The sequence below is a fragment of the Lygodium microphyllum genome, chromosome 25, assembly GCF_053477565.2.
Source record: "Lygodium microphyllum isolate KBCC chromosome 25, Lygodium_microphyllum_v1.1.10, whole genome shotgun sequence".
Classification (NCBI taxonomy): Eukaryota; Viridiplantae; Streptophyta; class Polypodiopsida; order Schizaeales; family Lygodiaceae; genus Lygodium; species Lygodium microphyllum.
In genome coordinates this window covers 46,925,312-46,948,710 of record NC_141159.1, presented here as the reverse complement: position 1 = coordinate 46,948,710, position 23,399 = coordinate 46,925,312, and the positions used below count along the sequence as shown (strand labels likewise).

Here is a 23,399-nt window from a genome sequence, read left to right as displayed (position 1 = left end):
TTGATGGACTCAGTTGAAATGATTAAATTAGCTTGGCCAACGACCTTTACTTTCAAGGATGTCAATCCTTGTAGAGAATAGGTGACATCTAAGATACAAGGAAGTGCAAGGACTTGTAGAAATTCAATTGGAACATGAAGGTGGTGGAAGATTGGAAAAAATTCCTTTAAGGCCTATAGCAATTAGCTTGAAAGGGTTTGAAAGTCAACATAAGGCCCAAGGCTTAGTCTATTCATGTGGTGTATAGTGGCTAGAAAATTGCCAACCAAAGAAAGATTGACCAAGTCCATTGATGCCCTTGATGTTATTCTTGTTTGATAAAGGAAGGGGACGTGGCTCATCTCGTGCAAGGTTGCATTCAAGTGCATCCATTGTAAATAAGATTAGCAAATCTTTGGAAATGGAGGATCTATAGAACATATTATTTGTCAAGCAAGCTCTTCTAGGAGACAAAGGGAAAACAAGTGAAAAATCTAGGAAACACTAGGATCTTATGAGGGCCATTGTGTTGAAGCACATTTGGGGGATTAGGAATACTATTAGAGTGGGGAGATTGAAAGGAGGCAAATAAGTTCTCACCACTTGATCCCTTGATAATGATGGAGGATGTTTTGGTTCACATACCTTAAGCTAAAAAGACCTTGCTACATGATTACCTATAATTTGTTGAAAAATACCATGGACTTCTTCTCACGAGGGGATTGCTTGGAAACTGTTTCCAATGGTTTTCGCCAAAAACTAGAAATCCCTCTATGTCACATGGAGTGGTTTTTGGTTTTTGATAAAAATCCCTAGCCACTTGAATGAGATTATCTAGTGTCGAGGGTAAATACTTTACGCTTTTAATACAAGTTTGTTATGTTACTAAAGGATAGTGATAGATGAGTTGAAAAAGGTGACAATGCTACCCTTTTGAATAAAGACAAAGAACTTTTTGAACTTCCGCCCTTCTTTTTGAGGGTGAAGCTAACATAAACTTTTGTCCACCTGCAAAAGTGGATTCCATTATATCATCGCCATGTCATTCATGCCGCTTTTATCAAGATTTCCACCTTCTCATTGAATGCACGGTGCACCTTGACCTAGAGCAGAAGCCTTATAACCTGATGCAAAAGGCATGAAATTCTAGAATTGGGGAACCTATCCGCTCTCGAGATTGGTGCCCAAAATAGCTACCATAAGGTGGATAAGAAAAGGAAGAGACAATATGCAAAGGCTCTAAAGTGACAATGTGTGAAACCCCCTAGGTTTAACACAGGTTTGAAAACGGAAGCCCGAAATGCTACCAAGGTTTTAAAAGCAAAGGCTACCAATGTTTTAAACGAAACGTTCCCTTTAGCAGGACGTATTGAAATTTGACACAGACAACACAAACACACACATCAAGCGCCCCCAAGCCCCCCGGGTCTGTCTGTCTTTGCTGTCTATCTTTAAAAGCGCTTAGCGCCTCTTCGTCTTCTTCTTCTTCTTAAACCTTACGAGAGTTCTTCCTGCATGACTTGCACCAGCATCCAAGCTCTCGACCATCCTTTAGAGCGCCATGCAAAAGGCTGAAGAAGTCCGATGCACCATTTTACAGCTGATCACGATTCATCAGGTATCCACGCGTGACGCCACGGGGTTGTCTTTTCCTTTTTTTTTTTTTTTGCACCCTATGAAGATGACCAGTATATCTGCGAATCGTTGCCTATGTTGAATCACTTGTCCAAGCTCGACATCACAAAGATGGAGACCGGTCACAACATTTAGGATACAGATTGTGAACTACATTGCAACATTTTCAACGCTCCTTTTAGATTTCAATTGCTGTTTGAAGGCTTAGTCTTGCAGCAGCTGACAGGGGACTCGATCCATCCGGATTTAATTGGTCGTCAGACTCTTTATAGTAAAAACAGTGAAATATGACTGTTTCATTATGATGGTAAATATGTATACTGCCTTTTAGTGAAGTACAGCAGTCTGTCACATAATGCATTAGAGCTCGAGTTCTTGGAACTTGAAATAAACTTGATAATGTAACCCCTATTGCTAGGCTGAATCTTCTGTTGAGGCTAACAGACCATGAGGATTGGGTTTCAAAATTATGTTTCTTATCTTGTGAATAAAAGCAAACATAGCTACTTCGATGACCTGCCAAGCTCCCTTTTAGCCTCAAGAGGGCTTGCTTTCAGTCGAACTGATCACATTGATGCAAGTCTTGAAGGCCCTTTCTGTTATTTAAAAGCAGCAAGATCATTGGACACCTTTAGAAGAGGTGCATGGTTCTTTTGTGAGTGTTTGATTCCAAATCTGTCCCACATTCTTCTTGAACTGGTGCATCTCCACTTGGTCTTTCTCTCAGGATAGAAGGCTTGCTCCACCGGCTGTACGACATGCTGAGCATTAGCCCTAAAATTAATCTCTTATTATTGGCTAGGTTCTCAGCTCTTTTACAGGCCCAAAACATATTTAAAATCAATTATTCAGAAAAGACAGGACATGAGATTTTTTGGTAGGACAAAAGGCTCTTTCAGTTCTAAAAATGGGAGTCAATGTATGACCACCTCCACATCCCTTTTGCCTGTCCTCTCACACCCTTTTTGAGTTGATCAGCCAATCACCATCACCTTGGTGCTGTCGTCATCTCTTCCCATTTCCAGGAGCTGCTGCCCTGCCTTTCTATCACTTGCATTTGGCCCAAAATGCTGCAGTCATGTGCTGGGTTTACTGTCCATCCAGCCCTTCACATCATCATCACCCCAGATTGCTCTGTTTTGCACTGTTGTTGCTGATGTGGGAGCTGGGGGATATTCCTACAGGCTGCATGCTGGTGTAGGCAGCAGGTCATTAGAGTTTGCTGCTGTGTTTGATGATTGCTTGCATCCTTTTTGCCTCACATTGACAGCTGTGTATTGGGTCTCCACAGCCTGATCTAGCTGGCTGACATCATTCTTCGTCATTTCAGCATCAAACTTGGTGGTTTGCTGCACTCAAGCTCCATTAATGGAGGATGACATTCTGTCAGAGTGCAGCGGTGCGGAAGCGTAGGACTGAGAGTGAGAGAACGCAGAGAGAGAAGGGAGAGAAAGAGACAGTGTACACTGAAGATCTGCTGTATAAAGAATGCTGAATACAAAGATATACACGGGCGCAGTGCGCTGGACTGCGTGTCTCCACCTCGACGATGCGACCTGCTGTCCACCTCGAAGTCTGCTGCAGTCTGCACTGTCTGCTGTCAGAAATCTGCGAACAGAGACAGAGATCTGCACGGCACCGGTCTGTAATCTGCGACAGAGAATGAATGCCAGACTGCTGAAAACGTCAGCAATAAATAGGCGAAAATCTGCCTAGGATGGGGCGCCAAAATAGGGCGCAGCCTGATAAAAATCAGCTGCAGGCAGTCGGACTGCCACGTGGCAGTCCGACTGCACAGTCCGACTGTGCAGCTGGACTGTGCAGCTGCTGCCTGCTGCCTGCCTGCCTGAAAACAGGCTATGATCTCTGACACCCCCTCTCAGAGCCTGGACAGGGCAGAAGCCTGAGGGATCTGGAATGTTGCCGAAGTAGAGCCTGAGGAAGCGCCTTCGTAAACAAATCCGCAAGATTATCCTCCGTCTTGCAATACTCCACAGTGATGGTCTCATCCAAAAGCTTTTCTCGGATGAAGTGGTACTGGATCTCAATGTGCTTCGTCCGGGCATGAAAAACAGGATTCCTCGCCAAGGCAATGCAACTCTCATTGTCACATCGCAGCAATGTAGGACGAGTTTGGGGGCACCCAAGCTCCTCCAACAGTCTCCGAAGCCACACAACCTCGCATGTGGTGGAAGACGCGGCCCGATACTCCGCCTCAGTAGACGAAAGGGCTACCGTGGGCTGCTTCTTGCTACTCCAAGAAATAACACTTGCACCCAAAGTAAAGCAGTAACCTGTTGTAGACCGCCTGTGGTCCATGTCACCGGCCCAATCCGAGTCGCTCTAACCTGCAAGTACAAGATCTGACCCATCTGTCCCTGCGGGGTAATGAATCCCCAAATCAGACGTCCCCCTCAGATACCGAAGTATCCTCTGAGCAGCCTGCCAATGCACCGTCTTAGGTTCACTCATGAACCCTGCCAAGAGCCCAACAGCAAAACATAGATCAACCCTGGTGTTGAGAAGCCAAATCAAAGACCCTATCAACTGTCGATAGCGGGAAGCATCCGCCAAGGGAGAAGCTGAGTGGGAAGTGGCCTTCCAGTTCGGATCCATAGGAGTAGAGAGGGCCCGACAATCTTCCATCTCAAAAGACACCAAGAGCTCCTGAACATATCTCTGTTGGGAGAGAAAGATCCCCCTCTGAGACTGAAAAATCTCATGTCCTAAAAAGAAATGGAGTAGCCCCAAATCCGTCATCTCGAACGTCCGATGTAAAGTTGACTTTGTCTCCTGGACCTGCTGTGCATCATCACCTGTGACAATCAAATCATCAACATATAATACAAACAGCACACAACCATCCTCGGAAGTGTGAACATACAGCTGCGGATCGGCCTTGGACCGCCGATATCCCAACTGAGTCTGGAGGAACGAATCAATCTTCTCGTTCCAAGCTCGCGGGGCCTGCTTGAGACCATACAGGGCCTTCTTCAACCTGTAGACTTTCCCATCTGAAGAACCAAAGCCAGGAGGCTGCTCAACGTAGATCTCCTCCTTCAAATCACCATTTAGGAAGGCCGACTTCACATCCAGCTGATAAACAGGCCATCTCCTATGGCCAGCCAAAGCAAGAACAGCTCTAATGGTTGCCATACGAGCTGTAGGGGCAAAGGTGTCATGACAGTCAATACCGGGGCGCTGGGCAAAACCCTTAGCAACAAGGCGAGCCTTGTGCTTATCCAAAGTACCATCACTGAGATATTTGGTCTTGAAGACCCACTTGACTCCAATCACCTTCTTCTTCGGGGGGCGTGGCACAAGTGACCAAGTGCCATTCCTCTCAATAGCCTCCAACTCAGCTTCCATAGCTTTCTTCCATGGGGCGGACTGTAAAGCCTCCTTCACGGAGGTGGGCTCTCGATCCTGCATAACTCGGGACATCAAACAATAATTGGAGCACACAAGCTCCGAAGAATGCGTCTGGTGCCTCCGTGACCGCCGCGGACCATCCTGCGGTCCCTACTCCTCAGGAACCCCCTCGATCCCTGAATCACGGAGTGTGTCACGGGCCCAGCGAGGAGGAGGCCGAACCTCCCCTCGTCGTTCTCCATCAGTAGAAGACTCTGGAATGTCCACCAGTGGTAACTCCTCAGAAGGATCCGGTGGAACAATAGACTCTGTGTCAGAAACAGAATCATAATCAAACGGCACAGGCTCCAGTGGAACTGTAGAAGGAGCCAAACTCTCCCCTGGATCTCCAAGAACGGGATGCTCCTCACCCGTTGAAGAAGCCGGAACCTCCACAAACCGCACATCACGGCTAGTATATACATCCCGCTTGACGGGATCATAGAGTCGGTAGCCTTGGGACTGGGAGCTGTAGCCAACAAATACCTGTTTGCGGGAAGCCGCTTCGAATTTGTCACGGTGAGCTTTGGGAATGTGAACATAGGCATCACACCCAAAGACCCGAAAGTAAGAAACATCTGGCTTCGATCCAAAATACGCCTCAAATGGAGTCATCCCTTCCACGGCCGAAGTAGGAGATCGGTTAAGGATGTGGACTGCAGTAGCCACAGCCTTGGCCCACAGAACCTGAGGGGTCTGTCGGTGCTCCATCATGGTGCGTGCCATCTCGATCACACTGCGGTTCTTCCGTTCGAGAATACCATTTTCTTGTGGAGTATTCGTATTGGCAAACTCCTGGTGAATTCCTCTATCTGCACAAAACCGAGCAAATTCATTAGAGACAAATTCACCTCCCTTGTCGGATCGCAAGGTCTTCAACTTCCGGCTTGATCGGTTCTCCTCAAAGAGAAGCCAATCCTTGAAGTGCGAGAAAGCTTCTGATTTTAGTGCCAAAAAGTAGGCCCATGTCATCCTGCTATAGTCATCCACGATCAGCATGAAGTAAGAGCTCCCACGCAGGGACTCATTCCTCATAGGGCCACATAGATCCGTAGATACTAACTCCATCGGTGAAGTAGACCGCCGCGAAGCGGTATGGGGAATGGCATCTCTATGCTGCTTCCCCCGTATGCAGGAGACACATGGCTGCTGGCTCACCACTATATCCGGCAACCCTCGAACAAGCTGTCCCCGTGACGCCTTCCGAAGATAGTCATAGTTTAGGTGACCAAACCTAGCATGCCATAATTCAGACTGTGACTGAGAGGTAAGAAGAAGAGTAGAGAGGGCAGTGGAAGACTTCAGTTTGTAAATGCCGTTCTCCTCATATCCAGATGATAGAACCTTCCTCGATTCACGATCAAGGACTCGCACTGTAGAACTGTCAAACTCCACCAGAAGACCAAGGGAGCAAATCTTATGGACTGAAAGGAGATGGTACCCCAATCCTGGTACATGCAAAACCTCTGAGGTATGGGTGCCACCTCGTCCATCTGGAATAAGCTGCATCTTACCCCGACCTGCAATAGAAACAGAAGAGCTGTCTCCAATGAGAACCTGCCCACGCGAAGGTCGCAGCTGGGCAACACCATCCGATGAAGGAGTCATGTGCCGTGAGGCACCACTATCAATAATCCACTCTCGAGAGTGGGAAGCCGCCATCGCAGCATCAGAAGCATTCGGTGAAGCGTCCTCAATGACAACTAGATGTAGAAATGCAGCTGATGAGGGTGCAGCCACCGCTCCAGAATCCTTGGTTTCCTTCTTCTTGGTGTCCTTCGAGTCTTTGTCAGGGCAATCCTTCTTCCAATGGCCAGTCTTTCCACAAGTATGGCATGTGGAGTCTTTGTCCTTGTCCTTCTCCTTGTCCTTCTTGGACTTGTTATCCCCCTTCTTCTTCTTTTGGTCCTTCCCCTTCTTCTGAGAGGCTTGACCTGTCAACGCCTCCGTCTTGGAAGCATTCTGTCCCTTTAACTGTTCCTCTTGGTCCAAGACCATAGGAACCAACTCCTCCCACCGAAGAGTAGACTCTCGCCCCGAAGCAATAAGGGCAGAGTAAAATGTACCGAATCGTGGCGGCAACTGGGACAATAGTGTGATCGCCATGTCTTCGGAGGAGATCGGCTTCCCCGCATTCTGAACCTGCATCTATAGCTGCCTTAGCTTGTTAATGTGTTCCCTTAGCGAAGAAGACTTATTGACGGACAAGGTCCGCATCTGTACCTCCAAAGAAACCCTCTTCATCAGGGTCATCCGATTGTACATTTGATCAAGCTCCAGCCATATCTCACGAGCCACCGTCAAGTGCTCGATGTGAGCGATCACAGCTGTAGTGCATGATAGAAAGAGAAAGGATCGAATCCTGGCATTCAGTTTGTCCCAATGAGACTGGGCCCTGGCCAACTCCGCACGAGCATCAGAAGAGAGTTTGGACTCATCTCTTACCGAGGGCCGGTCAATATCTTCCTGTACCAACTCCGCCAAATCATAGGACTCCAGAATGGCCAACATCATAACGCGCCAAATGCGGTAGTTGTCGCCGTCGAGCTTCTGATCTGTAGGAAGAGCCGGTAGGACAGGCACCTTCCGGTCCATAATCGCCTGGAACTCCAAGTCCATCTCTGTAGACATCTTCACCTGCAATGCCTTCTCAAACGCAAAAGCAGCCCCCTCTGACTGAGTAGGCTCAGCCTGCTAAGGCTCTTCAGCGTCCCGAAGCTTCTTCACCCGCCGGAGGCGATGAAAAAGCAAAACCTGCACTTTTAGGTTGAAAACTCAAACTTTCTCCGCGACAAACAGCAGTAAACAGCAGCAAATCCACCACCTGTACTCCTTTCCTGTGCGCCCACACTCGTTTCAGCCTTGTTCCAAGGCGCAGCCCTCCTGTCTGCCCTTAAAACGCAAAAAACGCAAATTTGTGTCGCGATGGAAACTCCTCTTCAGGTTGATTCTGCGCTCAGTCAGCCCTCAAACACTGCTTTGATACCATGTCAGAGTGCAGCGGTGCGGAAGCGTAGGACTGAGAGTGAGAGAACGCAGAGAGAGAAGGGAGAGAAAGAGACAGTGTACACTGAAGATCTGCTGTATAAAGAATGCTGAATACAAAGATATACACGGGCGCAGTGTGCTGGACTGCGTGTCTCCACCTCGACGATGCGACCTGCTGTCCACCTCGAAGTCTGCTGCAGTCTGCACTGTCTGCTGTCAGAAATCTGCGAACAGAGACAGAGATCTGCATGGCACCGGTCTGTAATCTGCGACAGAGAATGAATGCCAGACTGCTGAAAACGTCAGCAATAAATAGGCGAAAATCTGCCTAGGATGGGGCGCCAAAATAGGGCGCAGCCTGATAAAAATCAGCTTCAGGCAGTCGGACTGCCACGTGGCAGTCCGACTGCACAGTCCGACTGTGCAGCTGGACTGTGCAGCTGCTGCCTGCTGCTGCCTGCCTGAAAACAGGCTATGATCTCTGACACATTCTGACGCACTCTCTCAGCCTATTCCCATGAGTGGCTGTTGGGCAGCCTCCACTTCTTAAGCACATAGTTGTGTTTCTGTCCAACTCATGTTCAGCTCTTTCATTTCTTCTTCTTCATTTGCGTTTTAGGCTCCACTCATTGAGCACATAGTTGTATCTCTGCTGCTCGACTTGCTAGTTAATTGTGTATATTCTCCGCATTTTCTCTACAAAACTTAGTGTATCTTCACATGATAGTGGTCAATATAATTTGGAGATGGTACCTCTTGACTAATTCATCTTTGATCAAATTCTCGGATGCACCGTGATCCATAAGCAAAGTAGAAGATGATTCATCACCATCACCTTGAAGAGGCACTAAAGACTCCAGTGAAGTAGGATTCTAATGAATTTGTCTCCATGTCAATGCATGAAGTCACCAAGCTAATATCTACTAACCAAGTAGCATATTTTGACTTTCTATGTCCAACTCCAAGCAACTTGTGTAACCTTCACACAAGTTGAGAGTATTTGAGACAAAGAAAACCTATCCCCCCAAACATAGGAGTCTAAACTCAAATCAAGATGAGACCTTGAAAGCTGTTTGGCCATGGACAAAGTCCAAATAGAGTCTCCAAGCTAAAGCTTAAACCTCCAAAGGAGCTAACATTGAAAGTAAGAATCCAACCTATGTGCTAACCATTTGAGCACATCACGTGTGAATGTGCTACAAGATAGAAGGATGGACCCATGAAGTCTCTAGTCAATGGTAGCTGATATGAATTGATGTGGTAGCTCTAGCTAGAAAATGTAGACTGTGATGCAACCAGCTTCCCATACCTTAAAAGTGCAAGATGTGGGAGCCAACTCTAGGTGTGATGGGGCTGCCAGAAGTGGAGCAACGGTGGAAGCATAAACATGTGCTGAAATAAACTGCTGAAACACGAGACAAAAAGAAAAGAAAGAAAGAACACGATACAGATGAGAACTCAGATGTATGCACGGGAAATGGAATCCATATATTTGAATACGAGACAGTCGCATACAACAGTGAATCACTGGCTGCGTGGGCACTGGCACTGGCACTGGCACTGGCTCCTCTCTCCACAGAGTCTGCAGATGGTGAAGTTACTGACTGAGGAGGAGCCACTGAGTATAAATAGGCTGAAAAGTGGGGAGCAATAAATGCTGGTCGGCCAGCATTAATGCTGGCCGACTAGTGCATAAAATGCTCCACTGGCATAAAATGCCACACCAGAAAAATACCTAAAATACCTAATAAAAATGCCCAGCCCAGATCAAGCTCGGACTCACACATGAGCTGACAAATACTCTGCGAACAGGGGCTGGTCATCTTGTTGCTCAATGAAGGGCAAAGTGGCTCCTAGGTGTAGCATACAACCTATGAGTTTGATGTAGAGACCTTACAAAGTAGGAAATATTCATCATGAAAATAGGAGATATGTCTATTTGATATGCGAAACCAATGATTTCAGGTCTAGAAATGTTGGATGTCTAGCTTGTCAATGGACCTACTTTGATGTCCAGATTGTTTGAAAGGTCCACTAGGGCTCCATGATTGCTTCCAAAAGTAGAAAACATATGCTGGCCTGCCATGGCAGCATGAAATCGTAGTATGTCTTGTTGTTGCCTTGTATCTAGATGCGAGAAAATCCTCAAATGTTGCCAATGTCACCATAGTTGCTCACAAACAAAAGACAATGGGGTGTGAAGTGATGTTAGGGTTTGCATTGAGAAAACATAGAATGTATAGACATGACCAAAACACAAGAATGTGATAAACACAAAAACACAAAATACAAATAGAGAAGAAAGAGAACTTTGAATTGAATGAATGAATACTATAAATGAATGAGATAATGTACAATATGCTCAAAGGTAGAGCAATGGGAGTAGTCAGAGAGTAATGTCCATTGGAGACAGATCCCAAAGTCTATAACGACTAGTTGGAGTTGAGATGCTAAAGGTGGAAGGGCAGTAGGCTGGAAACCAAAATGCAGCAGTTTGGAGATTGAATCTAGTAAATATAGTCGTGTAACCACCTAGATGTGAAGGGAGTTGATCACCAATAACAAGCAAGAGTCAAGACCTGGGCGACAATAGAGGAGAAGGCTGATATGATGCAAGGCAGCATGCAAATTCTGTAAACACAAGCCAATTAGGTGAGAAAAGTGAAACAACAACTGGTGATGGCAATCAAGCTGTAAATGCAATTGAGTATGGACTCTAGACTGCAGGGTGACATACGAGAACAGGGGCGTGCGGATGCAGGGAGAGTGATAGTAGTCATGGATGGTTGGACAACCTCTAGAAGAGTGACGACTTGCAAAAAGGGATGAATTGATTGGAGTGGGAAGCCTCCTATTTATAGATGTGGATCCTCCCAAAATTAGGGTTTTGGCTTATGGGACAAATAATCTTTGAGTTTTGGGGCAGTTTTAATGAGCTAATGAAGATTTAATGTTGATGCCTGTTTTTTTAGTTTAACACCCCCTCTCAAGCCCAAAAGCTAGAACTAGAAAGGCACTGCAAGCATAACTCAACGAGTATACCTCGAAGTGTCCCATCCCAAAGCAGCCAAGGCATCGTTGGATTTTTTCCCAATCATGTTCATGAGCTTGAGAGCTTGGCTATGGAGGATGGTACCTCAAGGGGCTCCATGATGTATGTGTTAGAGGTTAGTCATCCCGTGGACTAGCATTTCTCAAGTTACCATTGGTGTAGTCAGTCTTCTCGAAGGTACTCTTGGAGGGTATTATTGATTAGTCCTGTCAGTCAGTGGGCATTTGTAGCAGACAATGTACGGATTTGTCACGCAGGTGATGATGCTATCACTGATTATTTTATTCATTTATGTTGTAGTCGACATCTTTTTGATTATGTTAGTTTTGTTGGTCGCCTACATTATTTTATTGCATTATTTCCTCATATTTAGGCCTAGTTGGTAGCCTACCCTCCTCACTTACTTTTTTAGGTGTTGGTGGGAGAGAGATGGCTCTTGGAGATACGTCTACAGCCCGTGTATATATGCTCCCTTCATTTTAGCATTCATTGACTGCAGATTTCTGTGTTCTTTTGTCTCTTTTCTCTCTCCCTTTCTCTTGTTTTCACTTTTCTTTTAGTCTTGTCCATATGCTTCCACATTCGCTGCACTCTAACATGGTATCGGAGCAATGTAGAAGGGCTAATTAATTGTGGGTAAACCTGATTGGGAGGATTCTTCACGACAAAAGTTTGAGTTTTCAGCCTTTGGAGGCTGCGGTGAACAAGTTGTGCGCAGAGGAGCAAAGTTGCTGTTTTTTGCAAGTCCTTGCTGTTCATGGAGGAAAGGTTGCGTTTTCAGCCTTTTGCTACAGATTTTGAATTTTCATCGCCTCTGGCAGGTGAAACTCTTTGAGGACTAGCGGAGGAAGTCCTCGTGTCGTGTGTGGAGTCAAAGGGGGCTGCCCTTCTTTTTGCGTAGGTCATTCTATTTACAATGTCGACTGCCTTTGAATGATGACACATATTATGTTGTTGTTGGTGGCATCTTTGATTGCACTTAGCTTTTGCACAATTGAAATCAACTCTCTACATGTACTTCACCATGTGCTCATCTGTATGCATTCTATTTTCACCCTTATTTTCCCTTTTCAGCAATTGTTATTAATTATATCACCTCATCTATTTTATTTTTTATAATACCTTGTTTGTGTAGAGGTTCTAGCTATTTTCCATTTCTCGTTTCATTAATTTGAGTATTCATTTACTATTATGATGAATCAACTTGATGATGCATGTGGTGAAGCATTTGACAGGCATCAATTGCACAAACAATTGTAGCACGTGCAAGAAGGTGCCAAAAGCTGTCCGAGAGAAGTTGATTGCTGAGAACTTCCCAGCAATGGGGGCAGCAGCAAAAGGCCAAGGATCCCAGAAAACACAAGACGCCTTGCACGATGCTCTTATTGGGGAGTTTGGTGATCCTCCTACACAGGTAGAGGAGAGTTTTGTGTCTCAGCCCGTTGCCTCAGAGCAGCCATCTGCTAGTAGGAAGAGGGCTCATGTCATGCAGGAGGAGGAGGAGGAGGAGGAAGGTTCTAATGATGTGCATGTGCCTAGGCAAACCACCTTGCCTTCACGTGTGCATTCTTAGTCTTGGGTGAGAGAGCGTCAGAAGGTGGCTGAGATGGAGATTGCTTGCACTCTCATTGAGTGCAACATCAGTTTCAATGTCTTAAGGACTGAGCAGGGGAAGAGGATGGTTAGGGCCATTGCCAAAGTGGGTGCTAGTGCTACAGATTCATGGTGTGGGCTGGATTACAAAAAAATGCGCACCGCTGCACTTGACGAGCAAAAGGCCTTAATAGATAAGGCATTGGTCCCAGTGAAAGTTGGCTGGCAGCAGTTTGGATGCACCATCATCTTTGATGGATGGAGTGATATACGGAGGCGGCACATCATAAATATACTTGTCTCCTCGTCTTGGTACTTACTTCTTGCGCGCTGTAGATGCAGGGAAGGCAGGAGAGAAGATCACAGGTGAGTTTATCTATGGGCATATTCGTACAGCCATCATGGAGATTGGTAAAGAGAATGTGGTCCAAGTTGTTACAGATAATGCATCCAATTGCAAGGCAATGGGAAAAATGGTGAAGGCGGAGTTGCCACACATTGTGTGGATTCCGTGTGTAGCGCATTGTCTAGACTTGCTTATGGAGGACATAGGCAAATTACCTTGGGTGCAGCCCACAGTTTCAGATGCTACTAGGATGACCACATTCTTTCGAAAGAAGCATCAGGCTTTAGCCATCTTTCGTAGCCACAGTAATCTAGATATGGTGCTAAAAAAACTCACAATTACAATACTTTTTCAATAACTTCTCACTCATTACTTATGAGCCTTATGATACTATATTAATGCAAAAGCTCGTAAAATGTAGATTATAAATATCAAAAGTTTGATAATTTTAGAGTTTCTTTGTAAAATTTTTATTGATGTCCCGTTTTTAAAACAAAAAGTGTTGTGGCAATTCTCAGAGAGTACAAGTTTGTATCTAAAATCAACCTAATATATGTATAGAGACTTAATGTATCTTGAACATAAATGTAAGAATAGGAGAATAGAAACAAAATAAAATAGAGAACAAATTGTATAACAAAATCATCATCATCATTATTCCATTTGTTCAATATGTCCAAGTAGTTACAATTGGCTATCAATAGACATACTCGGTAGACCTAAACAGATACACCCCTTAGATACACAACTTATCCATTTACTTGACTGCTTGGTCCACTAGGCCATTTGGCAATCAACACATAGCAAGATAGTCACATTTGTGGCAAGATAAGTCATTGGAAGAAGGATTGCCACATTCTTAATCGATTCTGTAAGCGCAGGTAAGAACATGAAAATGACAATACTTTGAACTTAACGAACTCAATCAATTATTACTATGAAAATGTGTGAGAGAGAGAGAGAGAGTCGATACCATGTTGAGAGGGGAATTGGTCCTTTTCTCTTTATAGGAATTTATTGAAACAAACCACGGGCGCCATGTGCTTGAACCATATACAAAATGATTGATTTATTGTAATTTTGCAAACTTCGGGCAGCAATCTAATTTTCTTTTTTAGTACTGGGACTAGATCAAACTAAGTAGAAAGGCTTCTTAGATAGGAGATAGATAAGAGAGTATAAAGCATATGGTTGAGATTTTAGCATGAGAGTTTATTCCAAATGAAGAGAGACACCTTCAATATATCGGTATGAAGCTTGGGTGCTCAAAAGTGAAAAGTAGAGGCTATAAATAATAAGTATTTACAAAAAATGATACTTAGCTATTAAAAATGACACGTCCTATTCTAGATGCCACATGCCACTTTTCTAGAGAAAGAAGCTTCTAAACTTTCTACTCTAAAAATCTCTCAAATGGCTAAGAATTTGAGATAGTTGTTGAAGACAAAATTGTTCCTTATGAAATTCCAGAGCCTTTGATGCGAACAAAATTTCCATTTGAGCAACTTTCTAAAATTGTAACCTTTTAAATTTTAGGAGTGCTAACTTTAGCTTTTGGAGAGCTTCATTATATAGGTTCACGGGTTCATGGTTTGTTTCTTCGACCGTGAGCATCTGGTTTTAGTTTTTGAAACTACTCATTATATGGGTTTTTAGTCAATGCTACTATTTGAGTGTAGAAGTCTTAGTCATTTGAGCTTTCTGGTCAATTTGATTGCACAACTAAACTTTTAATTTCTCTTGGGCATTTCATCAATGACGACCTAAGTATAATTATAGGGTGTTTTGGCCATTGATCACCCTTAAATAGAAAGATTGACATTTTATCATATTTTGAAATACTTAAATAATATAACTTGCCTTTGAAAGTACTTATCAAATGAATTTTAAATCATTGAGGCAATATATCCTCGTAACCATTGATATACAAAAGGTTTGTTACATCACTTCATCTTGAAATCCATCTTGTTCTCAAGACGTTGCTTGAAGTATTTTAAAGACTATCCAGACATTTAATCATATTTTGAAACACTTAAATAATACAAATTGCCTTTTAAAGTATATGAGTATCAAATAAATTGGAAATCATTAAACCAAGATGTCCTTGTAACAATTGAAATACAAAAGATTTGTTACATCTCTTCCTCTTGAAATTCATCTTATCCTTAAGATGTTGCTTGAAGTATTTTTGATTCTATAGCTTCTTAATAAGCTATAAGTATTTTTGGATAGTTTTTAAAACTCTTTTGGCATCCATTTAGAGTCTAAGTGAGAGTAATTTTTAAATTTTAAAAGGAAAATTTTAGAATGTTTCTTTTTCGTTTTTTGATTATATGAAAGACTAGTTGCTCTGGTTGAAGTATCTCCTCCTGTTCATCTACTTCAAGTGGATTCTCTACTATAGGTTCCAATGGAGAGTCTCTTCATAAGGCTTTAGAAAATGGATATGAAAAGCATTGTGAATTCTCCAATGCTTTGGAAGTTGTAACTTATAAGTGAGAGTAATTTTTAAATTTTAAAAGGAAAATTTTAGAATAATTCTTTTTCGTTTTTTGATTATATGAAAGACTAGTTGCTTTGGTTGAAGTATCTCCTCCTGTTCATCTACTTCAAGTGGATTCTCTACTATAGGTTCCAATGGGGAGGCTCTTCATAAGGCTTTAGAAAATGGATATGAAAAGCATTGTGAATTCTCCAATGCTTTGGAAGTTGTAACTTATAACAAACATCATTAATCTTTTGAGTGACTTGAAATATCCCATAATTTCTTGTTCTGAGCTTAGTGACTTGGAATGAAGGCTTGTTAGAGCTTCTTAGATAAGCTTTGTCAAATTGTAGCCACACCAATTTTCTTCTTGTAAAATCAATTGCCTTCGATGCTTATCTGTTGCTTTTTTTTTGTTTTTCTTGAGATTTTTGGATAGCTCATCTAACTTGGGCGAAAGCTGTATCTATATCATGCACAAACTCATTGACATAAAATATATTCTCCTTTGTTTTGAGAATAGATAATAAGAAGGTTTTCCAGATATGATCTCAAATGGTGCTTTACTTGTAGAAGTATGAATGGTGTTGTTGTAGGTATATTCTACTAAAGGTAAATACTTTTTAAATTGTTGCTTTAACATATCTAATATTGTGAAATTAGCTATCTCACTTTGACCATTTGTTTAAGATTGATAAGAAAAAAAATAGATAAGCTTTGTACCCAAATTTTCAAAAAGAGCTCGCCAAAAGAGACTAGTGGTTCGTGAATCTCTATTCCCAGGATGGATTGTGGTAACCTATGATACTTAAAGATTTCATAAATAAATATTCTAGTCATATATTGAGACTTGATAGTCTCTTTGACTGAAATGAAATGAGCTTGTTTGCTAAATGTGTCAATAATTTTTCATATGCTATCATTGTTGTTTACTGATTTTGACAAGCTAAAAATAAAATCCATAGCAATGTTTTCCCAAGGTTGGGATGGAATTGGTAATGGTTGCAAAAGCTTTCCAGGCTTTTGACGATCAAACTTAAATCTTTTGGCACATAAGACATTCTTTGATAAATTGTTCTATCTCTCGTCAAAGACTTAGCTAAAAGAAATATATTTTAAGTGCCTTGGACAGGCCAGAACATCACGATGAGCCACGTAAGAAGCCGTATGATATTATTACATTACTTTAGGCTTGAAACGTTTAGTAACACGTAACTTATTTTCCATCAAAAGAAATCTATCTTTGACAACATAACAATTAATCCTTTTACCAAGTTGTAAACTCTCTTAGATAATTTTAAAATCTTTATCAGAAGTATACATGTCCCTCATACTAGTGAAATCTGTCTGATGAATCATAGATAATACATGAATCTGAGGTCTTCTTGACAAGGTATCAACTACCTTGTTTTGCTTTTCAAGAATATGCAATATTTAAAAGTTAAACCGAGATAAATAATTGGGCCATCAAATATGCTTTTTAGAAATTTGTGGTTGGTTAAGAAAATGTCTCAAGTTGTCATGGTTTGTCTTGATGAGAAATTCTCCATCTAAAAGATAGTGTCTCAAATCTTTTAAAGCTTGAATGATGGCCATTAACTCCTTTTCATAGGTAGTAGCATTCTTTTTTACATTTTACAACCTTCTACTTGTATAAGCAATTGCATGCTTTTCTTGGTTTAAGATTGCACTAATGTAGTTTGCTAAAGCATCTCATTCCAAAAAGAAGGGTTTCGACAAATTAGAAATAATCAAAATAGGTCTTTTGTTGATATAGAACTTAGAGCTTCAAGAGCTTAATTCTCTAGTTTGGTCCATTGGAATGCCATTGCTTTCTTGGTTAGATCATGCAATGGTCCAGCAGCCACTGCAAACCATTTTATTCTTGTAATAAGAGCATAATCCCAAGAAACTTCGAATTTCATGAACACAAGTCAATTGTGATCATTCTATAGAAGCCTTGACTTTTTTTGGATCCATCCGAATCCCATCTTTGAATACAATATGGTCAATGTGTGAATCTTTTCTTGAAAAAAGTTAAACTTTATGTGTTTAGGGAGTTCTTGAAACACTATTTTCAAGTGTTGCTTATGTTCTTTTTCATCTTTTGAATAAACCGAAATATCATTAAAGAAAGTACCTGTAAACTTTCGATGTGGTCTAAAGATTCTTTCTATCATTCTTTCAAAGATCATCGGTGAGACCTAATGGTAGCATAAGAAACTCATACAAGCTAAAAGTTGTTCTAAATGCTGTTTTATGGAACAATCCTTATTTAATGGTAGCCGCTCCTCAAGTCAATCCGGCTAAATACTTTGGATCCATCCAATCTATCCAAGATATCATTAATTCTTTGAATGGAAAACCTATTCCGAATTGTAATTTTGTTGAGGGCCATGTAGTCTACATACATGCGCCAAGATCCATCTTTCTTTTACATTAAGAGGACTAGAGATTAAAAAAAGTGAGGAACTGGGTCTTATTAGACCTTTCTCCAAGAGCGCATTCACTTGCTTCAAAATCTTCTCTAGTTGTGTTGGACTCACACGAAAGGGTGGCCTATTTGGAGATGAGCTTCCAAGAATGAGATTAATGTGGTGATCGTTTGACCTCTTTGGTGGTAACTCATTAGGTGTCTGTAAAACAATCTTCACACTCCTTTAAGAAACTCATTTGGTACTTGTTCATATTTGAGATAAACATTTTAATTCTAGACTCTTTGTTAGAATCTTTAACAAAAATCAAGTATAAGGAAATAGACTTTTTAATTGCTTTACAAATTTGTACATGGGATAATATGGGAATAGAGTTTTCTTCCATTGTTACATCAAAAGATACATTTTTACCCTTGAAAGGGAATCTAAACTTATTTTGATTCCAATCAGGTTGGATCTATTTTTCTATGCCAAGGTATTTCTAATACAACATCACAATGACCGAGATTTTCCATGACAAAACTCTCATGATCTAGATAATCTTCTATCTCAATTCGTAGTTTTCCTAGAATGGGAGTAACTTCAGATTCATTGCTTGAAAAGCAGCGCTTGACATTTTTGGTGTTCCAAATCTCTTCTTTGGTAGATGTAAAGCTTCAAGCTTCAACAATTCGAGGATGGATATAATTATATGTAGTCCTTGTATCAAAATGAATGAGAATATGTTGATTAGGAATCTTATCCCAAGCCATAAAAAGCTTTCTTTTCTTTGACGGAGTTTCATCCTGTTGTAAGGATTTCTTAGGTACAATATTTGTTTGAGGTGTCTTTTGGGGTGGTTTTTATTCTTTGTCTTATTAAGACATTAACCAACCATGTGTCCTTTTTCTCCACAAGAGAAAACATTGTCCTTCTCTTGTATATTTTGCTAATTGCTGATATGTTGACTTCTTTTTGGATGGCATAGGTGATCTACCTCCATTCTTATGCTTTGGTTCTTGTTTATCTGGCTTCTTTTAGTCAAACATCTTGGTCTTCTCTCTTTGTGGTTCTTCTTTTGAGGCTTTATCAAGCATCCATGGCATATATAATCTTTCAGCTTTTGAGGTTGTATCTTGGGTTGCTTTTAAGGTATCAGGCTTTGTCATCCTGACAACTCACAGTACTGTCGCATGTAATTCATAGATAAACTTTCTCATCTCCATATTGGAAGGAACTTTATTAAGAGATGTAAATTTAAGAGAAACCGTTGTAAACCTGTTGATATATATTTCAACATTGTCTCCATGACTTTGCTTCAGCTCATTGCTTTCTTGTTGCATATCAGCTTCGAAGGATGAAGGTAGAAACTTCTTGTTGAACATCTCCTTAAACTCTTTTCAAGACCTGGGTTCATTTGCCTCTTGAATAACTTTGAGCCACCAATTTAAAGCAGCATTCTTCAGATGCATTTTAACCATTTTAATTTTGATTTTTGTGTATAATCTTTTCTACCAAAAGCAATATGAAATTGTCTAGTAAAAGACATCACTTTTTAAGAATCACTCTTACCATAGAAAACGTCAAACTTGACGCTCTTCTCTCCAGGCTTTAAGTCTCTTTTAGCATTGTTTTTCTTTGCTAAAAGTATCTTTGGAGATTCAGCTACCATGGAAATGACCGGTTCTTTGACTTTATCCTTGCCCTTCTCCATGGAGGGATTCTTGGGACAAGAGGAAGTAACTTGTGTGTGATGAGACTTTAAAGTCACCGCTTGGGTGGATCCTCGAATGATAGGTGATGTGTTACCTTTCATAGACTTAGTTGCATCTTTAACATTGTTACCTTTTATGTTGAGATAGGTATTTGCAGTCATAATACTATCTATCTTAAGAGCCTTTTGAGTAAGGAATCTTCAAAGACCTTCGCTTTAGCCCGTGCTTTAGCCCTTCTCTCTATCAAAGCTTGAATTTTTGGATCGGCTTTCAGCTCCTTGTATCTTTGTATCTTCTCATAAGCAGAAAGGCATACAGATACAGAGTGGTAGGAGCCTTCCAGTTATTCATCAAAATTCTCCTCTTCGTCTTTTGATATCGTGAGAAAGTTGGGCCCCAATATCTTCACCTAGAAAAGTTTTTGCAAAGAAGAAGTCCTTGCTCTCATACCAATGTAAATGTGGGCAAGAACGTGAGAATGACAATACTTTGAACTTAACCAACTCGATCAATTATCACCATGAAAATTAGAAAAGAGAGAGAGAGAGAGAGAGAGAGAGAGAGAGAGAGAGAGAGAGAGAGGATACCACTTTGAGAGAGGAATTGGCCCCTTCCCCTTTACAGGAATTTATTGAAACAAACCATGGGCACCGTGTGCTTGAATCATATACAAAAGGGTTGATTTGCTACAATTTTAATTTTTTTTGCAAACTCTTGGTAGCAAGCTGATTTTTTTTTTTAAAAACTGCTTGGATTAGATCAAACTAAGTAGAAAGTGCTTCTTGTATAAGAGATGGATACCACGTTGAGAGGGGAACCGGTTCCTTCTTCTTTAGAGGAATTTATTGAAACAAACCAAGGGTATCGTGTGCTCGAACCATATACAAAAGAGTTGATTTGCTACAATTTTGTAAATTTTTGTAAACTATTGGCAGCAAGCTGATTTTCTTCTTTAGTGCTTGGATTAGATCAAACTAAGTAGCAAGTGCTTCTTGGATGAGAGATGGATAAGAGAGGATAAAGTATGTGGCTGAAATTTCAACATAAGAGCTTATTTCAAATGAAGAGAGAGACTTTGAATATATAGGTATGGGGCTTTGGTATTCAAAAGTGAAAAGTAAAGGCTATAAATGATAAGTGCAAAGACACTTGTCTCTTCAAAATGGCACGTCCTATTTTAAATGTCACATGTCACTTTTCTAGAGAAAGAAGCTTCCAAAATCTTTACTCTAAAAATCTTTCAAATGGTTAAGAATTTGTGATAGTTGCTAAAGACAAAATTGTTCATTGCAAAATTTTGGAGCCTTTGATATGAATAAAATTTTCATTCGAGCAACTTTCAAAAATGATAGTAACCTCCTAAATTTTAGGAGTGTTAAATTTAGCTTTTGGAGAGGTTCATTATATAGATTCACTGGTTCATGGTTTGTTTTTTTGATCATGAGTATTTGGTTTGACTTTTTAAAACCACTCATTATATTGGGTTTTAGTCAATGTCACTATCTGAGTGTAAAAGTCTTAGTCATTTGAGCTTTCTAGTCAATTTGATTGCTTGACTAAACTTTTAAAACATTGGGTTTTCTAGATGGAATCTACATCTCGGGTCCATCAAGTATTCACTCGTATTGTAGGTCCAAGGCGTATATGATGAGATACTCATCACGGAAGATTTCTCTTGGGTATCTCATCAATGACGACCCAAGTATAATTATAAGACATTTTGACTGTTGACCATCCTTAAATAGAAAGATTAACATTCAATCATATTTTGAAATACTTAAATAATAGAAATCGCCTTTCAAAGTACATGAGTATCAAATTAATTTGGAATTATTGAGCAAATATGTCTTTGTAACAATTGATATACAAAAGGTTTGTTACAGATCTCCTACTTCTGCCGTTGTTGGTATAACATCCTATGAGGCTTATTTTGAGTCTAAGCTTGATGTTTCTTATTTCAAGGTTTTTGGGTATAGCGTCTATATTTACATCCCAAAGACATAGTGTGATAAATTTGAAGTAGCTTCCCAACGGCAGGTGTTTGTGGGCTATAGCTTGAAGTCTCAAGGTTGCTGATTATATGATTCCGTCGAGCGGGATGCCTATACAAGTGGCGATGTTCAATTCGTGGAGGTTTTAGTCTCTGGAGGGGGTGAGGAGCATCCTGTGCTTGGAGATCCACAAGATAGTTCAGCACCAATGACTAGGACTTTGGAGTCTGCACCTCATGGAGATGCTTTATCTTCGGATGAGGATACTACTTTCTCATCAGCTTCCCTAACTCAGCCACAGTTGATGGATGTTCTAGAGACTTCAGCAGATGGTGTATGCTATCGTCAGTTGATTGGATCCTTGATTTGGCTTCTCAACACTCGGGTTGATCTTTGTTTTGCTGTTGGGCTCTTTGCAGGGTTCATGAGTGAACCTAAGACGGTGCATTGGCAGGCTGCTCAGAGGATACTTCGGTATTTGAGGGGGACGTCTGATTTAGGGATTCATTATCCCGCAGGGACAGATGGTTCAGATCTTGTACTTGCAGGTTGAAGCGACTCGGATTGGGTCGGTGATGTGGACCACAGGCGGTCTACTACAGGTTACTGTTTTACCTTGGGTGCAAGTGTTATCTCATGGAGTAGCAAGAAGCAATCCACGGTAGCCCTTTCGTCCTACTGAGGCGGAGTATCGGGCCGTGTCTTCCACCACATGTGAGGCTGTGTGGCTTCGGAGATTATTGGAGGAGCTTGAGTGCTTCAGACTCGTCCTACTTTGCTGCAATGTGACAATGAGAGTTGCATTGCCTTGGCACGGAACCCTGTTTTTCATGCCCGGACGAAGCACATAGAGATCCAGTACCACTTCATCAGAGACAAGCTTCTGGATGAGACCATCAATGTGGAGTACTGCAAGACGGAGGACAATCTTGCGGATTTGTTTACGAAGGCACTTCCCTAGGCTCTACTTTGGAGACATTCCAGCTCCCTCAGGCTTCTGCCCTGCCCAGGCTCTGAGAGGGGGTGTTAGAGATCACAGCCTGATCAGGAGCAGCACGGCAGGTGCAGTCGGACAGGAGCAGTAGTGTGCAGTCGGACTGCACAGTCGGACTGCCACGTGGTAGTCCGACCTGTTCAGACAGTCGGCTGCATTTAATGCAGCCGATAGGTTGTTTCTGGCGCCCTGTTTTCGCCTAGTTTTCTGGCGCTCTGTATCATATCATTCGTGAGACGGGCTTCAGAGGTTACTAGGAGAGCTGTGCTCAGACAGGTCCTACGATACTTGATTGTGACGATGAGAGTTGTATTGCTTTGGCACAGAACCCAGTGTTTCATGCTAGGTTGAAGCACATTGAGATTCTGTACCATTTCATTCGAGAGAAGATCTTGGATAAGACCATTGATGTAAAAAGATGGAGGATAATCTCGTAGATTTGTTTACAAAAGCACTCAACTTTTTCTTCGACAGTACTCTAGATCCTTGAGCCTTCTGCGGTGTCCAGGATGTGAGATGGGGTGCTAGAGATTAGTCATCCCTTGGACTAGTATTTCTTAGGTTTAATTGGTATAGTCGGTTTTCTTGGAGGTACTCTTGGACTACATTATTCATTATTCCTATTAGTCAGTGGGCATTTTCAGCATATAGTGTGTATTCGTAGTTTGTCAAGTAGGCTAAGCAGTTGGAGGATCGGTCGCTGATTATTTTATTTATTTGTATTGTAGTCGGCAACTTTTTGATTAGGTCAGCTAGTTTTGTTGGCCACTTGCATTAATTTATTGCATTATTTCTT

At 41.6% G+C, this 23,399-nt stretch overlaps 1 protein-coding gene and 1 pseudogene across 6 annotated transcripts in view; both read left to right on the top strand.

The window, feature by feature from the left end:
• Positions 1-1,315: 1,315 nt before the first annotated feature.
• The window catches only part of LOC148014176 (uncharacterized), a 36,315-nt gene continuing 14,231 nt past the window's right edge, over positions 1,316-23,399 (top strand). For 3 of the 6 annotated variants that reach the window (XM_087667183.1, XM_087667181.1, XM_087667180.1), the window contains exons 1-2: positions 1,316-1,405; positions 1,509-1,597. The gene's annotated coding sequence lies outside the window, so the exon portion shown is untranslated. Of the gene's footprint in view, positions 1,598-11,916; positions 11,967-23,399 lie in introns of those variants that run through there. The other 3 variants (XM_087667185.1, XM_087667184.1, XM_087667182.1) reach the window with 3 other exon arrangements.
• LOC148014177 (uncharacterized) lies at positions 12,302-13,362 on the top strand (annotated as a pseudogene).